Source organism: Leopardus geoffroyi, chromosome C3 (assembly GCF_018350155.1).
Source record: "Leopardus geoffroyi isolate Oge1 chromosome C3, O.geoffroyi_Oge1_pat1.0, whole genome shotgun sequence".
In the NCBI taxonomy this organism is placed as follows: Eukaryota; Metazoa; Chordata; class Mammalia; order Carnivora; family Felidae; genus Leopardus; species Leopardus geoffroyi.
In genome coordinates, this window is record NC_059338.1 from 119,886,569 (window position 1) to 119,893,994 (window position 7,426).

Genomic DNA, 7,426 nt, shown 5'->3' on the forward strand with positions numbered 1-7,426 from the left:
CATTTTTAAAAAAGCAATTAAGGATCCAAAACATAAGGACAGTCTTTTGCAATTTTTCAGAAGTTTTCAAAGGTAAGAGTTACTCAATCTGGCATTTAGTGAAATTTCACTAGTTTAATAACAAATGTTTAGAAGTTTACTTATAAAAAAAGACCACTTGGACTTTCCAGGGGTCCATACAACATTGTTCTGTGTTCCCATCATAACTTAAAGGGAAACTTTCCTGATGTCCAGAGCCCTCAATGTCATGCAAATGGAGGAGGAGGATGTCCTCAAAATCCTTGCAGCAGGAACCCACTTAGCTGGCACCAACCTTGACTTCCAAATGGAACAGTACATACATCTACAAAAGGAAAATTGATGGCCTCTACATCATAAATCTGAAGAGAACCTGGGAGAAGCTTCTGCTGGCAGCTGATGCCATTGTTGCCATGGAAAACCTGGCTCATGTCAGTGTCATATCACCCAGGAATACTGGTCAGCAAGCTGTGCTGAAGTTTGCTACTGCTACCAGAGCCCCTTGGACTGCTGGCCATTTCACCTCTGGAACCTTCACTAACCAAATCCAGGCAGCCTTCTGGGAGCTGAGATTTTTGGTGGTTATTGATCCCAGGTGGTTACTTGACCACCAGCCTCTCACAGAGACATCTTATGTTAATCTGCCTACCATTGTTCTGTGTAACACAGACTGTCCTCTGCGCTATGTAGACATTGCCATCCCTTGCAACAACAAGGGAGCTCACTCAGTGGGTCTGATGTGGTGGACACAGACCCAGGAAGTTCTGCACAAGTGTGGCACCATTTCCTGTGAACACCCATGGGAGGTCATGCTTTATCTCTACTTTTTTTTTTTTTGTCCTTATAATGTTTTAATTACACAAGTAACACATACTCATCTAGAAAAATGGAAAATACAGGTTTTATAATAATTATAAATTACACACCCTCCCATTACCCAGATACACTTACTATTGGCATTTCCATATATATATATATATTGCATATATATGGAAATGTATATAATAAATATATATATATGTTTTGTTTAATAAATGTTGTGAATTTCTCCTATTATTTGCAAGTATTTGTATTTGAAAGTAAGCTGGAATTCATTCTTGGTTAATTCTAAATTATTTTAATATAATTTATTGTCAACTTGGCTAACATGCTGTGTGTAAAGTGTGCTCTTGGTTTTTGGGATAGATTCCCGTGGTTCATCACTTACATACAATACCCAATGCCTGATCTCTACTTCTACAGAGATTCTGAAGATATTGAAAGGAAAGAGCAGGCTGCTGCTGAAAAGGCTGTGACCAAGGAAGAATTTCAGTGTGAATGGACTGTTGTAGCTCCTGAGTTCATCGCTACTCAACCTGATTTGCAGACTGGTGTGAAGTCATGCACGTGTCCTCTGTGCCTGTTAGCAGCTCCTACCGAAGACGAGAGCACTCAGCCTGCCACTGAAGACTGGTCTGCAGCTCCCACTGCTCAGGCCACTGGATAGGTAGGAACAACCACTGAATGGTCTTACGCTGCTCTTCCACAAAGGCAAACAAAATGGAAATAAGGTTGACAGAAAATAAAGAATTTCTAAAAATAAAAAATAAAAATAGAGAGAGGTCAATTGGAAAACTGTTTTTCCTTCCACAGTGAATAAGACTGAAATAATTCATGAAGTAATAAGCCACAAAGTTATATTCATTCCTTTATCACTAGTGCTGGAATTTATGTAGAAAACTTTGCTGAAGACTTTGAGAAACAGCTAAGACAAATTATGTAGCATTAGAATTTATGTAGTGATAGAATTGGATGGATATATTGGCATTTCTACTGTGTCTCAATCTATTTGCTAGATTGTATTTCAAAAAGGAGATTCAAAATTGATCACAATTTTGTGCCTTTAAAGGAAGAATTTACTATATACCTGAACACTGTATGTTAATTAACTGGAATTTAAATAAAAACTTTAAAGAGAAGAATTTACTGAAAAAGATAAATTCTCAGCAAAGAGAGAATCCTTACTGACTTTCTTTTAAAAATGTTTATGGGAAATATATATTATGATGGAACTGAAGCTTTGATGCTTTGCCTGCAGCTGAAAATTCAAAAATATTCTAGGTAATATTTTTACATGGGAAATCTCTTAACTGCATCATTGACAGGAAAGCTTTTCATCAGAAGTGCATCAACACTGTTTTTAATTTCATAAAAACATGACCCTTTAAAATATTGTCAAGTATTTACATGACTTTGTAATGAAATGGAGAATAACAATGATAGTATTTGCCACCATAGAGAATTTTACTGGTTACTTCATTGAAAATTACTTAAAACTGCTGTTGAATTTAGAGACAAATCGGGTATTTTATTTACAAAAAGGTGTTTAAAATTTTCTGATTTTTTCACTGATGACAAAAGACTTATCAATAAAGTGCTACTTAGCAAATCTTAAAAACAAGTTGCTTATCCTTTAGGTATCATTAAAGCAAAGAAAACTTTTTTCACAGTAAATGAGAAAGTATCTGTCTTTCTCTGTATGACTTATTTTACTTAGCATAACACTCTGTGGTTCCATCCACGTTGCTGCAAAAAGCCATATTTCATTCTTTCTCATTGCCACATAGTATTCCATTGTGTATATAAACCACGATTTCTTTATCCATTCATCAGTTGATGGACTTTTAGGCTCTTTCCAGAAGTCATACAGAGAAAGACAGATACCATAAGTTTTCACTCTTATGTGGATCCTGAGAAACTTAACAGAAGACCATGGGGGAGGGGAAGGAAAAAAAAAAGTTAGAGAGGGAGGGAGCCAAACCATAAAAGACTCTTAAAAACTGAGAATAAACTGAGGGTTGATGGGGGTGGGAGGGAGCAGGGGATGGGTGATGGGTATTGAGGAGGGCACCTGTTGGGATGAGCACTGGGTGTTGTATGGAAACCAATTTGACAATAAATTTCATATTTAAAAAATGAGAAAGTAAACAATTTTGGGGAAAATTGTATTATGGAGGGGCACCTGGGCGGCTCAATCGGTTGAACGTCTGACTTTGGCTGGTGTCTTGATCTTGCAGTTTGTGAGTTCTAGCCCAGCGTCGGGCTCTGTGCTGACAGCTCAGAGCCTGGAGCCTGCTTTGGATTCTGTGTCTCCCTCTCTCTCTGCCCCTCTCCTGCTCATGCTCTGTCTCTCTCTGTGTCTCAAAAATAAATAAACGGTAAAAAAAATGTTTTTTTAAATAGTATTATGGAAAAGGTACTTGAAAAACAAATGTTTGAAAATATATTTATTAATATGTGATATTGTTGCTGAAAAATGATGCAAGTATGTCACCTATAAGAATGCTTATAGTTGCAAACTACAATATTTTTTATTATGAGGTATAATTGACATACAATATTATATTAATATAATAGTGATTAGGCATTTCTATACATTACAAAATGATCACCACAATAAGTCTAGTTACCATCTTTCATCATACAAATTTAGTACAATATTATTAACTATATCCCACATGCTATAAATTATATCCCTGTGACTTATTCATTTTATAACTGGAAGTTTGTTCTTCATAATCCCCTTCACCAATTCCACTCTCAAGCCCCTCACCCCTCTGGCAATCTGTTTTCTGTAAATATGAGTTTGGATTTTTTTGTTTCCATAAAGTATTGTAAGAGTATGCAAGGCAGCCCCATGAATAATATAAGATGATATATTATTAGAGTTAGAGAAGGCTTCTTAGTGGAGGTGGTGCCTGAACGAAGCTTTCTTGAGAATACATTAAAGTATAATTGATTCAAAATGAGGAATTTGAATAAATTAGAAAGTATTCATGATATTGTTTCATTTTTTTTTAAATCAGACAGAAAAATCTGAAAGATTTCCATCTTTATAAAACATTTTAAGAGTTTTGATTGCTGAAAGTGTAAACTTCAATTATCTGGAACATTCCTCAGACTGCACTTGTGCCAAATCAATAATATACTTTCTTTTAGTCTTCCTCATTCAGTCAACAATTCTTGAATACCAACCCTGTTTCAGGCACCCAGCAGGTGCCCAGGAATATGCAGTCAAATAAAATGGTGTTTCTGCCTTCAAGGGACTTAAAGTAGCATTGTAGATGCAGTGTTGTAAAGCAATACATGTAAGTTATTGTGAGAATTGCTGAAATAAAGATCGACACGATGTGCACATTGCAATTGATCAAAGGGGAGACTGATGATCTTTGCCTGAAAGAGAAGAAAGTGGGCCATGTCAGTAAAGGCTTTCCAGATGAAATGATGGTTAATCTAGGTATTGAAGAGTGAGTAAGACTTTGCCAAGACGGTGGAAGGAAAGACAATCTAGGGAGAAGAAACAACATATGCAAGTGCAAAGGAAGCTTGCCACCATTTTCTAGCCCCTTATAATTCTTTTCTTTCCTTTTTTTTTTTTTAATATTTATTCATTTTTTTTTTTTTATATGAAATTTATTGTCAAATTGGTTTCCATACAACACCCAGTGCTCAGAGACAGAGAGACAGAGCGGGAGCTGGGGAGGGGCAGAGAGAGAGCAGGGCACAGAATCTGAAGCAGGCTCCAGGCTCCAAGCTGTCTGCACAGAGCCTGACGCGGGGCTCAAACTCACAAACCACGGAATCATGACCTGAGCTGAAGTCGGACACCTAACTGACTGTGCCACCCGGTACTCCGCCTTATAATTCTTTTCTATTCACATTCTTGTTCATTACTTTGCAACTTCTTGCTTAGCTAGACTAATTATGTTAGATCAAGATTTACAAAATGTCTATCTTCAGCATCTACAGTCTGATTTGTCTTTGGAAAGTGGTTTAACTTAGAACTACATTCTCACTAACAATGGACAATTTAAGCATTCATATAAGTTGGAGACACAGATTCTTTATGGCCATTGGCCTGGAAAGTATAGCCTTATTGATAGTTGTGAGTGATGACTGGACCTGTTGGCTAATCATTACCTACCTCACCCTGCCCTCCATCTAAGAAAATCTCTCCTCTGACCACACTCATGGTTGCCACGTTTGTAGCACAGAGTCTTTAGATCCTCACCTCTAGGGTCTTGCCACAGCTGACTGGACAGATAACTCATAGGAAAACAATCAAAAGTACAGTTGAGCCAACCAGATTCTCTTTCTGAGACTCTGAGGTTAAGATGTTATGCTTTGAATACTTGGTGGTAAAGGGTCTTGAATAACATATGTGAACTCTAGATCTGCTAGTTGATGGAGAGAAACTACCTATCCTTAGTACCAAAAATGTCATCTGTCTGAGAGGTATACCTATGGGCACAGGTAGAGGAAGTACAGGTAGCATGGGAATAACTCCCCAAGATTGATTATTATACCAAAGAATTTGAGATACCCTGAAAGAGCTATGTAGCTTCTCACTCCAATGTTACATGCCTAGGGTACTGAGAAAAACTTTCCAATAGACCAAGTGAAAAGGAGTTTATTGGAAGGCTATGTGGAAATCTCACACAATCCAACTGTAGATAGTACCACTAGGCTTCATAAATACTGGAGGAAAAAAACCCAAAACTTCAGACCAGCCCCCTTTCTTCTTTTTTCTCTCAAGTTGTACCATTTCTCTTCTCTGCATCTTTCTATCCATACCTACATTTTGTTCTCTGTTAGGCAGCCCGGTTTATTTCAAATGGCTCTGAGTTTCTGTTTCTGAGTAAGTTCAGTTTAACAAGACCTCTGCTTTGCTCTGGAGCCATTTTGGCACAGACTTGATGCTACTGCTCTGGTAACAACTACTGCTTTCTGAGTCAGACTTTTCTGTCACTTAGTTTGAATTCTTGTGCCCACAGGTATGCCTCTCAGACAGTTGACATTTTTGGTATTGATACATAGAGTTTTTATCTGCCAATTCACAATCTTGGTTTAGATATCTTATTCCGGCCCCTTTACTATGAAGTGTTCAAAGCATAACATCTTAACCTCAGTTGGCAAAATATCCTAGATATATAGATTTAAGAGGCATTGCTAGAGCATTTGTAAGAATAGGCAAGTTGGCAAAAGTCCTGGTGCTGGCACAGGGAGAGCAAAGACCAGGTTCTGCCAGGATGTCATCATTGTGGGGCATGTCAGTAGCATGTTTCATCCAAGTTACAACTAGACAGAGTTAGGCCTTAGATAGGATTAAGTAAGCTTGTCTTGTTACAGAAAGCAAGCAGGATAGTCTAGGTATGGCAGTAGAGAAAGGAGATGAGGTTCAAGGTTAAATGGAATTTGATATCAACAACATTAAGGCCATCAAGAAAACTAAGCCGGCCATAAATCAGGGCATGCTTGGAGGGAGCAGTTATTTTAGTCAAGAGCATCTGCTTAAAGAGGCCTATAATTTCAGAGCAACTCAGAGCTATTGGACAGCAGTTGCTTCTGGATCATGAAGAGCCTTTAGCCAGCATGGGTCTAGGACCAGTCAGGAGCCTTTACAGAAGTTGTCCAATATGGGTGAATATGCTGTCTTCTGCATAGACTTGGATTTCGAGTGGTCCATGATCCCTACAGAGACTCTAATGGGTCACACCCCAATACAGCCAGTCTGGCACCGTGGAGAGGATTTTATTCTACTGAATGTCGAGGTCACTCCTATCACATCACCCTAGTTTAGTTTTTTTCATGGCACTTATCACCATCTGAAAATCCTGTTTATTTGCTTATTGTCCTGTCTCCTGCAGTAAAATGTAAATTCCTTTAGAGCAGAGACATTAATCTGTTTTTTTTCCATTGCTATGTTCTTAGCACCTTGAACAATATTTGGCTCTTAGTATGTTCTCAGTAAATATTTGCTGAATAAATAAACAAAAGTCCATGAACTCAGTGACATGGTCATGGGCCAAGGACCTGGACAACAGTCCAAGCCCTAGTGATCCTGAGAGTCCTTGATTAAACTGTCTACATTTTAAACATACTTAGAAAACTTAACTGGGTGCCAACAACTGTCACCAGCCTCCTACCCCATCCACGCCCAAATTCTGTCTTCAACTCTATTTTGCAAATTTTCTAGGAAGAAAAAATGTGACTGTGACATTCTGGTAAGAAGAATATGTATCTACTTGTTTCTGTTGAACAAGCCCTCAGCCATAAACCTTTTCTCTTTTTCAGGCTGACTCCACAGTATCTACTTCTCACTTCCCCATTTTCTTTCTTTCTTCTCAATAAAACAAAGTCCTTGTTCTCATAGGCAATAAACAATCTCTCTTTTGGGGAAGTGTAAGTGAGCATATTTTCAGGAAACAGCCACATTTCTCCATGTACTTTGCTTTTTTGAAAAGCAGCCACATGGCTCAATATGTGTACAGCACATATTTACTAATTAACAAACAGCCTCCCACTGAGTCAGCCTCCTTCCTCTCCCTATTTCCTTTTCCTTTCTTAGAAAATTGTTTGCATGACTACA

General features: G+C 38.0%; 1 pseudogene; it reads left to right on the forward strand.

The window, feature by feature from the left end:
* The first annotated feature begins 226 nt into the window (after positions 1-226).
* Positions 227-1,567, forward strand: LOC123586632 (annotated as a pseudogene).
* Positions 1,568-7,426: the final 5,859 nt, after the last annotated feature.